Source organism: Eretmochelys imbricata, chromosome 4 (assembly GCF_965152235.1).
Source record: "Eretmochelys imbricata isolate rEreImb1 chromosome 4, rEreImb1.hap1, whole genome shotgun sequence".
In the NCBI taxonomy this organism is placed as follows: Eukaryota; Metazoa; Chordata; order Testudines; family Cheloniidae; genus Eretmochelys; species Eretmochelys imbricata.
In genome coordinates, this window is record NC_135575.1 from 145,239,999 (window position 1) to 145,251,503 (window position 11,505).

Consider the following 11,505-nt stretch of genomic DNA (forward strand, 5'->3'; position numbering starts at 1 on the left):
AAAAGCTAGGGCAGCGCCTTCCTCTGGGGCTGCCCACGCACGTACATCCCCTTGGGGCAGGGCAGCCAGGACATCAGATTGTGCCTGGCCTGGAGCCCCTCACTGGCACATCCAAAATAACATCTCCAGCCTCGCTGGGACAGGAGTGGGGCCAGGGTTACAGCAGAGGGGTGGGTTCTACCTCAGCTGTGGGAGAAGAGCAGGGATCTAATAGGTTAAAGGGGGGGGATGGGGCTGGGAGCCAGGACTCCTGGGTTTTATCCTGGCTTGGGGAAGGGAGTGGGGTCTAGTGGTTAGAGCAGGGGCGGGAGCCAGGACTCCTGGGTTCTCTCCCAAGCTCTGGATGGTGTGATGAAGTGGGACTGTTCTTAATGTTTCCTCTGAATAGTGTGGGGGTGCCTCAGTTTCCCCTATGCAATTCTTAAGTATCTAGGTGGTGGGAAGTATCTAGGTGGTGGGATAAGGATGTATGATCATTGCAGAGCCCTAGAGGGCAGGTGTGTGCAGGGGTCTGGACACAGGGAATGGCCGACACCCTTTTTCCTGGCCACTGATGGCCTGGGCCCTTCCCCCCTGCAAGGTGAGAGCTAAAGGGTTGGAGAACAAAGGAATCCGATGACTTCCTGGCCCGGGAAAGGGACAAAACCCAGAGCAGGGCGGGGCTGGAGGAAGTTTCAGTTTGGGGCTGGCTGGGACATGGAGTGAAGGGCAGACCTGCAGACGTGGTTGTCTGGCTCACGGCCCCCCAAAATGGACCCAGCTGAGGGGTCCGGTTCTCTGCACCTACAAGCTCTGTGTTAGACCATGTTCCTGTCGTCTAATAAACCTCTGTTTAACTGGCTGGCTGAGAGCCACATCTGACTGCGGAGTTCGGGGGCAGGACCCTCTGGCTTCCCCAGGATCCTGCCTGGGCGGACTCGCTGGGGGAAGCGCACGGAGGGGCAGAGGATGCTGAAGGCTCCGAGGTCAGACCCAGGAAGGTGGAAGTGGTGTGAGCTGTGTGTCCTGAAGACAGGCTGCTCCCAGAGAGGAGACTTCCCTAGAGTCCTGACTGGCTCCATGGGGAGCAGTTCCAGAGCATCGCCCAGGGACTCCGTGACAGATGGGGAGCAGGGTCTAGTGGTTAGAGCAGGGGGCGGGAGCCAGGACTCCTGGGTTCCATCCCAGCTGGTGCCTGCCCCTCCCTCCCCTGGGAGCCCCAGCGACCCTGCGGGGAACTAGCCCGCATTTGTCCCACCCAGGGGAGGCGCCGGGAGTGCGGCCAATCGGTCGGGCTCGGAGGCGCCCGGCTGCTCCCCCGGGGATGCGCTGGCTGCAGGGGCCGGCCGCGCCGCTCCCCCCGCCCCGCGGCGCAGCCTCCTGCGAGCCGGCCGAGTCCAGCCCGGCTTTTCGCTGCCTCCGCGCCCAGCCGCGACCGGGCTGAGCGCGGCGGCGGGGCCGGCTAGGGCGATGGACGCTCTGGAGCGGCGCTGCCGGGACGCCGCCACCTTCGACTTCTGGACCGACTACCTGGGGCTGTGCGCGCTGGTGGGCCCGGCCGCCGCCCTGCGCCACCCCGAGCAGCGCTTCGCCCTGCTGCGCCCCTTCCAGCCCGCCGGCGCCGGGGGGGCCTCGCAGGGCGGCTGCGCGGGCGGGGCCGGGGCCCTTCGAGCTGCCGGGCGCGGAGAGGAAGGGGCGCAGGGGGGGGGGCCCGGCGGCGGCCGCGCCAAGCCCGAGCTCAAGGTCTGCGTCTTCTGCCGGAAGAACGGCGCCCCAGGAGGTCTTCGGCTCGCACCTGCTGAAGGGGCTGGACGGCCGGGTGCTGTCCGCCTGCACCTGCCCGCTGGGCCGCGCCCGCGGGGACAACGCGCACACCCGCCAGGACTGCCCGCTGTCCCGCCAGCTGTCCCCTCTCCCGGCGCCGCCGGCTCCCCCTCTCCCAGCGCCCCGCGGGCCGCCGGCTCCCCCTCTCCCCGCGCCGCCGGCTCCCCCTCTCCCAGCGCCCCGCGGGCCGCCGGCATCCCCTCTCCCAGAGCCCCGCGGGCCGCCGGCTCCCCCTCTCCCCGCGCCGCCGGCTCCCCCTCTCCCAGCGCCCCGCGGGCCGCCGGCTCCCCCTCTCCCAGCGCCCCGCGGGCCGCCGGCTCCCCCTCTCCCCGCGTCGCCGTCTCCCCCTCTCCCAGCGCCCCGCGGGCCGCCGGTTCCCCTCTCCCAGCGCCCCGCGGGCCGCCGGTTCCCCTCTCCCCGCGCCGCCGGCTCCCCTCTCCCAGCGCCCCGCGGGCCGCCGGCTCCCCCTCTCCCAGAGCCTCGCGGGCCGCCGGCTCCCCCTCTCCCAGCGCCCCGCGGGCCGCCGGCTCCCCCTCTCCCAGCGCCCCGCGGGCCGCCGGCTCCCCTCTCCCAGCGCCCCGCGGGCCGCCGGTTCCCCTCTCCCAGCGCCCCGCGGGCCGCCGGTTCCCCTCTCCCCGCGCCGCCGGCTCCCCTCTCCCAGCGCCCCGCGGGCCGCCGGTTCCCCTCTCCCAGCGCCCCGCGGGCCGCCGGCTCCCCTCTCCCCGCGCCGCCGGCTCCCCTCTCCCAGCGCCCCGCGGGCCGCCGGTTCCCCCTCTCCCAGCGCCCCGCGGGCCGCCGGCTCCCCCTCTCCCAGCGCCGCCGGCTCCCCTCTCCCAGCGCCCCGCGGGCCGCCGGCTCCCCCTCTCCCAGCGCCGCCGGCTCCCCCTCTCCCAGCGCCCCGCGGGCCGCCGGCTCCCCCTCTCCCAGAGCCCCGCGGGCCGCCGGTTCCCCTCTCCCAGCGCCCCGCGGGCCGCCGGTTCCCCTCTCCCAGCGCCGCCGGCTCCCCTCTCCCAGCGGGCCGCCGGCTCCCCCTCTCCCAGCGCCGCCGGCTCCCCTCTCCCAGCGCCCCGCGGGCCGCCGGCTCCCCTCTCCCAGCGCCCCGCGGGCCGCCGGCTCCCCCTCTCCCAGCGCCGCCGGCTCCCCTCTCCCAGCGCCCCGCGGGCCGCCGGCTCCCCTCTCCCAGCGACCCGCGGGCCACCGGCTCCCCCTCTCCCAGAGCCCCGCGGGCCGCCGGCTCCCCTCTCCCAGCGCCGCCGGCTCCCCTCTCCCAGCGCCCCACGGGCCGCCGGTTCCCCTCTCCCAGCGCCGCCGGCTCCCCTCTCCCAGCGCCGCCGGCTCCCCTCTCCCAGCGCCCCACGGGCCGCCGGTTCCCCTCTCCCAGCGCCGCCGGCTCCCCTCTCCCAGCGCCCCGCGGGCCGCCGGCTCCCCTCTCCCAGCGCCGCCGTCTCCCCCTCTCCCAGCGCCCCGCGGGCCGCCGGTTCCCCTCTCCCAGCGCCCCGCGGGCCGCCGGTTCCCCTCTCCCCGCGCCGCCGGCTCCCCTCTCCCAGCGCCCCGCGGGCCGCCGGCTCCCCCTCTCCCAGAGCCTCGCGGGCCGCCGGCTCCCCCTCTCCCAGCGCCCCGCGGGCCGCCGGCTCCCCCTCTCCCAGCGCCCCGCGGGCCGCCGGCTCCCCTCTCCCAGCGCCCCGCGGGCCGCCGGTTCCCCTCTCCCCGCGCCGCCGGCTCCCCTCTCCCAGCGCCCCGCGGGCCGCCGGTTCCCCTCTCCCAGCGCCCCGCGGGCCGCCGGCTCCCCTCTCCCCGCGCCGCCGGCTCCCCTCTCCCAGCGCCCCGCGGGCCGCCGGTTCCCCCTCTCCCAGCGCCCCGCGGGCCGCCGGCTCCCCCTCTCCCAGCGCCGCCGGCTCCCCTCTCCCAGCGCCCCGCGGGCCGCCGGCTCCCCCTCTCCCAGCGCCGCCGGCTCCCCCTCTCCCAGCGCCCCGCGGGCCGCCGGCTCCCCCTCTCCCAGCGCCCCGCGGGCCGCCGGCTCCCCCTCTCCCAGAGCCCCGCGGGCCGCCGGTTCCCCTCTCCCAGCGCCCCGCGGGCCGCCGGTTCCCCTCTCCCAGCGCCGCCGGCTCCCCTCTCCCAGCGCCCCGCGGGCCGCCGGCTCCCCTCTCCCAGCGCCCCGCGGGCCGCCGGCTCCCCCTCTCCCAGCGCCGCCGGCTCCCCTCTCCCAGCGCCCCGCGGGCCGCCGGCTCCCCTCTCCCAGCGACCCGCGGGCCACCGGCTCCCCCTCTCCCAGAGCCCCGCGGGCCGCCGGCTCCCCTCTCCCAGCGCCGCCGGCTCCCCTCTCCCAGCGCCCCACGGGCCGCCGGTTCCCCTCTCCCAGCGCCGCCGGCTCCCCTCTCCCAGCGCCGCCGGCTCCCCTCTCCCAGCGCCCCACGGGCCGCCGGTTCCCCTCTCCCAGCGCCGCCGGCTCCCCTCTCCCAGCGCCCCGCGGGCCGCCGGCTCCCCTCTCCCAGCGCCGCCGGCTCCCCCTCTCCCAGCGCCCCGCGGGCCACCGGCTCCCCCTCTCCCAGCGCCCCGCGGGCCGCCGGCTCCCCCTCTCCCAGAGCCCCGCGGGCCGCCGGCTCCCCTCTCCCAGCGCCGCCGGCTCCCCTCTCCCAGCGCCCCACGGGCCGCCGGTTCCCCTCTGCCAGCGCCCCGCGGGCCGCCGGCTCCCCTCTGCCAGCGCCCCGCGGGCCGCCGGCTCCCCTCTCCCAGAGCCCCGCGGGCCGCCTGGCGACGGGGCCCGGGCCGGCCTGGACCAAGAGCAACCGGCACCTGCGGGCACCAGCGGTGGATTGCACGCTCCGCCTGACACAGGCCCTCGCCTTGCACACTCCGCCTGCCATGCACCCGCCTCGCACATCAGCCTGACAGGTGGACCTGCATTGCCCATGCCCCCGCATCGCACACACCCCTGGATTGCACACTCCACCTGACACATGCCCCCGCATCGCACACACCCCTGGATTGCACACTCCGCCTGACACATGCGCCGCATCGCACACACCCCTGGATTGCACACTCCACCTGACACATGCGCCCACATCGCACACACCCCTGGATTGCAGGGTCAGCCTGACACATGTGCTGCATCGCACACACCCCTGGATTGCACACTCCACCTGACACATGCCCCCGCATCGCACACACCCCTGGATTGCACACTCCGCCTGACACATGCTCCGCATCGCACACACCCCTGGATTGCACACTCCACCTGACACATGCTCCCGCATCGCACACACCCCTGGATTGCACACTCCGCCTGACACATGCCCCCACATCGCACACACCCCTGGATTGCACACTCCACCTGACACATGCGCCGCATCGCACACACCCCTGGATTGCACACTCCGCCTGACACATGCGCCGCATCGCACACACCCCTGGATTGCACACTCCGCCTGACACATGCGCCGCATCGCACACACCCCTGGATTGCACACTCCACCTGACACATGCTCCCGCATCGCACACACACCTGGATTGCACACTCCACCTGACACATGCCCCCGCATCGCACACACCCCTGGATTGCACACTCCACCTGACACATGCCCCCGCATCGCACACACACCTGGATTGCACACTCCACCTGACACATGCTCCCGCATCGCACACACACCTGGATTGCACACTCCACCTGACACATGCCCCCGCATCGCACACACACCTGGATTGCACACTCCACCTGACACATGCCCCCGCATCGCACACACACCTGGATTGCACACTCCGCCTGACACATGCTCCTGCATCGCACACACCCCTGGATTGCACACTCCGCCTGACACATGCGCCGCATCGCACACACCCCTGGATTGCACACTCCGCCTGACACATGCCCCCGCATCGCACACACCCCTGGATTGCACACTCCACCTGACACATGCCCCCGCATCGCACACACACCTGGATTGCACACTCCACCTGACACATGCTCCCACATCGCACACACCCCTGGATTGCACACTCCACCTGACACATGCCCCCACATCGCACACACCCCTGGATTGCACACTCCGCCTGACACATGCTCCCGCATCGCACACACCCCTGGATTGCACACTCCACCTGACACATGCTCCTGCATCGCACACACCCCTGGATTGCACACTCCACCTGACACATGCCCCCGCATCGCACACACCCCTGGATTGCACACTCCACCTGACACATGCCCCTGCATCGCACACACACCTGGATTGCACACTCCACCTGACACATGCCCCCACATCGCACACACCCCTGGATTGCACACTCCACCTGACACATGCCCCCACATCGCACACACCCCTGGATTGCACACTCCACCTGACACATGCGCCGCATCGCACACACCCCTGGATTGCACACTCCACCTGACACATGCCCCCGCATCACACACCCCTGGATTGCACACTCCACCTGACACATGCCCCCGCATCGCACACACCCCTGGATTGCACACTCCACCTGACACATGCTCCCACATCGCACACACCCCTGGATTGCACACTCCACCTGACACATGCCCCCACATCGCACACACCCCTGGATTGCACACTCCGCCTGACACATGCTCCCGCATCGCACACACCCCTGGATTGCACACTCCACCTGACACATGCTCCTGCATCGCACACACCCCTGGATTGCACACTCCACCTGACACATGCGCCCGCATCGCACACACCCCTGGATTGCACACTCCGCCTGACACATGCTCCCGCATCGCACACACCCCTGGATTGCACACTCCGCCTGACACATGCGCCGCATCGCACACACCCCTGGATTGCACACTCCACCTGACACATGCCCCCACATCGCACACACCCCTGGATTGCACACTCCGCCTGACACATGCCCCCGCATCGCACACACCCCTGGATTGCACACTCCGCCTGACACATGCCCCCGCATCGCACACACCCCTGGATTGCACACTCCACCTGACACATGCCCCCGCATCGCACACACCCCTGGATTGCACACTCCACCTGACACATGCCCCCGCATCGCACACACCCCTGGATTGCACACTCCACCTGACACATGCGCCCGCATCGCACACACACCTGGATTGCACACTCCACCTGACACATGCCCCCGCATCGCACACACACCTGGATTGCACACTCCACCTGACACATGCCCCCGCATCGCACACACACCTGGATTGCACACTCCACCTGACACATGCTCCCACATCGCACACACCCCTGGATTGCACACTCCACCTGACACATGCCCCCACATCGCACACACCCCTGGATTGCACACTCCGCCTGACACATGCTCCCGCATCGCACACACCCCTGGATTGCACACTCCACCTGACACATGCGCCGCATCGCACACACACCTGGATTGCACACTCCGCCTGACACATGCCCCCACATCGCACACACCCCTGGATTGCACACTCCACCTGACACATGCCCCCGCATCGCACACACCCCTAGATTGCACACTCCGCCTGACACATGCCCCCGCATCGCACACACCCCTGGATTGCACACTCCGCCTGACACATGCTCCTGCATCGCACACACCCCTGGATTGCACACTCCGCCTGACACATGCTCCTGCATCGCACACACCCCTGGATTGCACACTCCACCTGACACATGCTCCCGCATCGCACACACCCCTGGATTGCACACTCCGCCTGACACATGTGCTGCATCGCACACACCCCTGGATTGCACACTCCACCTGACACATGCGCCGCATCGCACACACCCCTGGATTGCACACTCCGCCTGACACATGCGCTGCATCGCACACACCCCTGGATTGCACACTCCACCTGACACATGCCCCCGCATCGCACACACCCCTGGATTGCACACTCCACCTGACACATGCCCCCGCATCGCACACACCCCTGGATTGCACACTCCACCTGACACATGCTCCCGCATCGCACACACCCCTGGATTGCACACTCCGCCTGACACATGCGCGGCATCGCACACACCCCTGGATTGCACACTCCGCCTGACACATGCCCCCACATCGCACACACCCCTGGATTGCACACTCCGCCTGACACATGCTCCCGCATCGCACACACCCCTGGATTGCACACTCCACCTGACACATGCTCCCGCATCGCACACACCCCTGGATTGCACACTCCGCCTGACACATGCCCCCGCATCGCACACAAACCTGGATTGCACACTCCACCTGACACATGCGCGGCATCGCACACACCCCTGGATTGCACACTCCACCTGACACATGCGCCGCATCGCACACACCCCTGGATTGCACACTCCACCTGACACATGCCCCCGCATCGCACACACCCCTGGATTGCACACTCCACCTGACACATGCTCCCGCATCGCACACACCCCTGGATTGCACACTCCACCTGACACATGCTCCGCATCGCACACACCCCTGGATTGCACACTCCACCTGACACATGCTCCCGCATCGCACACACACCTGGATTGCACACTCCACCTGACACATGCCCCCGCATTGCACACACCCCTGGATTGCACACTCCACCTGACACATGCTCCCGCATCGCACACACACCTGGATTGCACACTCCGCCTGACACATGCCCCCGCATTGCACACACCCCTGGATTGCACACTCCGCCTGACACATGCTCCCGCATCGCACACACCCCTGGATTGCACACTCCGCCTGACACATGCCCCCGCATCGCACACACCCCTGGATTGCACACTCCACCTGACACATGCTCCTGCATCGCACACACCCCTGGATTGCACACTCCACCTGACACATGCTCCCGCATCGCACACACCCCTGGATTGCACACTCCACCTGACACATGCCCCCGCATTGCACACACCCCTGGATTGCACACTCCGCCTGACACATGCCCCCGCATCGCACACACACCTGGATTGCACACTCCACCTGACACATGCTCCCGCATCGCACACACCCCTGGATTGCACACTCCACCTGACACATGCTCCGCATCGCACACACCCCTGGATTGCACACTCCACCTGACACATGCCCCCGCATCGCACACACCCCTGGATTGCACACTCCACCTGACACATGCTCCTGCATCGCACACACCCCTGGATTGCACACTCCACCTGACACATGCTCCCGCATCGCACACACCCCTGGATTGCACACTCCACCTGACACATGCCCCCGCATTGCACACACCCCTGGATTGCACACTCCGCCTGACACATGCCCCCGCATCGCACACACACCTGGATTGCACACTCCACCTGACACATGCTCCCGCATCGCACACACCCCTGGATTGCACACTCCACCTGACACATGCTCCGCATCGCACACACCCCTGGATTGCACACTCCGCCTGACACATGCGCCGCATCGCACACACCCCTGGATTGCACACTCCGCCTGACACATGCCCCCGCATCGCACACACCCCTGGATTGCACACTCCACCTGACACATGCCCCCGCATCGCACACACCCCTGGATTGCACACTCCGCCTGACACATGCCCCCGCATCGCACACACCCCTGGATTGCACACTCCACCTGACACATGCCCCCACATCGCACACACCCCTGGATTGCACACTCCGCCTGACACATGCGCGGCATCGCACACACCCCTGGATTGCACACTCCGCCTGACACATGCTCCCGCATCGCACACACCCCTGGATTGCACACTCCACCTGACACATGCCCCCGTATCGCACACACCCCTGGATTGCACACTCCGCCTGACACATGCCCCCGCATCGCACACACCCCTGGATTGCACACTCCACCTGACACATGCTCCCGCATCGCACACACCCCTGGATTGCACACTCCACCTGACACATGCCCCCACATCGCACACACCCCTGGATTGCACACTCCGCCTGACACATGCTCCTGCATCGCACACACACCTGGATTGCACACTCCGCCTGACACATGCTCCCGCATCGCACACACCCCTGGATTGCACACTCCGCCTGACACATGCTCCCGCATCGCACACACCCCTGGATTGCACACTCCACCTGACACATGCTCCGCATCGCACACACCCCTGGATTGCACACTCCACCTGACACATGCTCCGCATCGCACACACCCCTGGATTGCACACTCCGCCTGACACATGTGCTGCATCGCACACACCCCTGGATTGCACACTCCACCTGACACATGCCCCCGCATCGCACACACCCCTGGATTGCACACTCCACCTGACACATGCGCCGCATCGCACACACCCCTGGATTGCACACTCCACCTGACACATGCCCCCGCATCGCACACACCCCTGGATTGCACACTCCACCTGACACATGCTCCCGCATCGCACACACACCTGGATTGCACACTCCACCTGACACATGCCCCCGCATTGCACACACCCCTGGATTGCACACTCCGCCTGACACATGCCCCCGCATCGCACACACCCCTGGATTGCACACTCCGCCTGACACATGCTCCCGCATCGCACACACCCCTGGATTGCACACTCCACCTGACACATGCTCCGCATCGCACACACCCCTGGATTGCACACTCCGCCTGACACATGCGCCGCATCGCACACACCCCTGGATTGCACACTCCGCCTGACACATGCCCCCGCATCGCACACACCCCTGGATTGCACACTCCACCTGACACATGCCCCCGCATCGCACACACCCCTGGATTGCACACTCCGCCTGACACATGCCCCCGCATCGCACACACCCCTGGATTGCACACTCCACCTGACACATGCCCCCACATCGCACACACCCCTGGATTGCACACTCCGCCTGACACATGCGCGGCATCGCACACACCCCTGGATTGCACACTCCGCCTGACACATGCTCCCGCATCGCACACACCCCTGGATTGCACACTCCACCTGACACATGCCCCCGTATCGCACACACCCCTGGATTGCACACTCCGCCTGACACATGCCCCCGCATCGCACACACCCCTGGATTGCACACTCCACCTGACACATGCTCCTGCATCGCACACACACCTGGATTGCACACTCCGCCTGACACATGCTCCCGCATCGCACACACCCCTGGATTGCACACTCCACCTGACACATGCCCCCGCATCGCACACACCCCTGGATTGCACACTCCGCCTGACACATGCTCCTGCATCGCACACACACCTGGATTGCACACTCCGCCTGACACATGCTCCCGCATCGCACACACCCCTGGATTGCACACTCCACCTGACACATGCCCCCGCATCGCACACACCCCTGGATTGCACACTCCACCTGACACATGCTCCCGCATCGCACACACCCCTAGATTGCACACTCCGCCTGACACATGCGCCGCATCGCACACACCCCTGGATTGCACACTCCACCTGACACATGCCCCCGCATCGCACACACCCCTGGATTGCACACTCCACCTGACACATGCCCCCGCATCGCACACACCCCTGGATTGCACACTCCACCTGACACATGCTCCCGCATCGCACACACCCCTGGATTGCACACTCCACCTGACACATGCTCCGCATCGCACACACCCCTGGATTGCACACTCCACCTGACACATGCGCCGCATCGCACACACCCCTGGATTGCACACTCCGCCTGACACATGCCCCTGCATCGCACACACCCCTGGATTGCACACTCCACCTGACACATGCTCCCGCATCGCACACACCCCTGGATTGCACACTCCACCTGACACATGCTCCCGC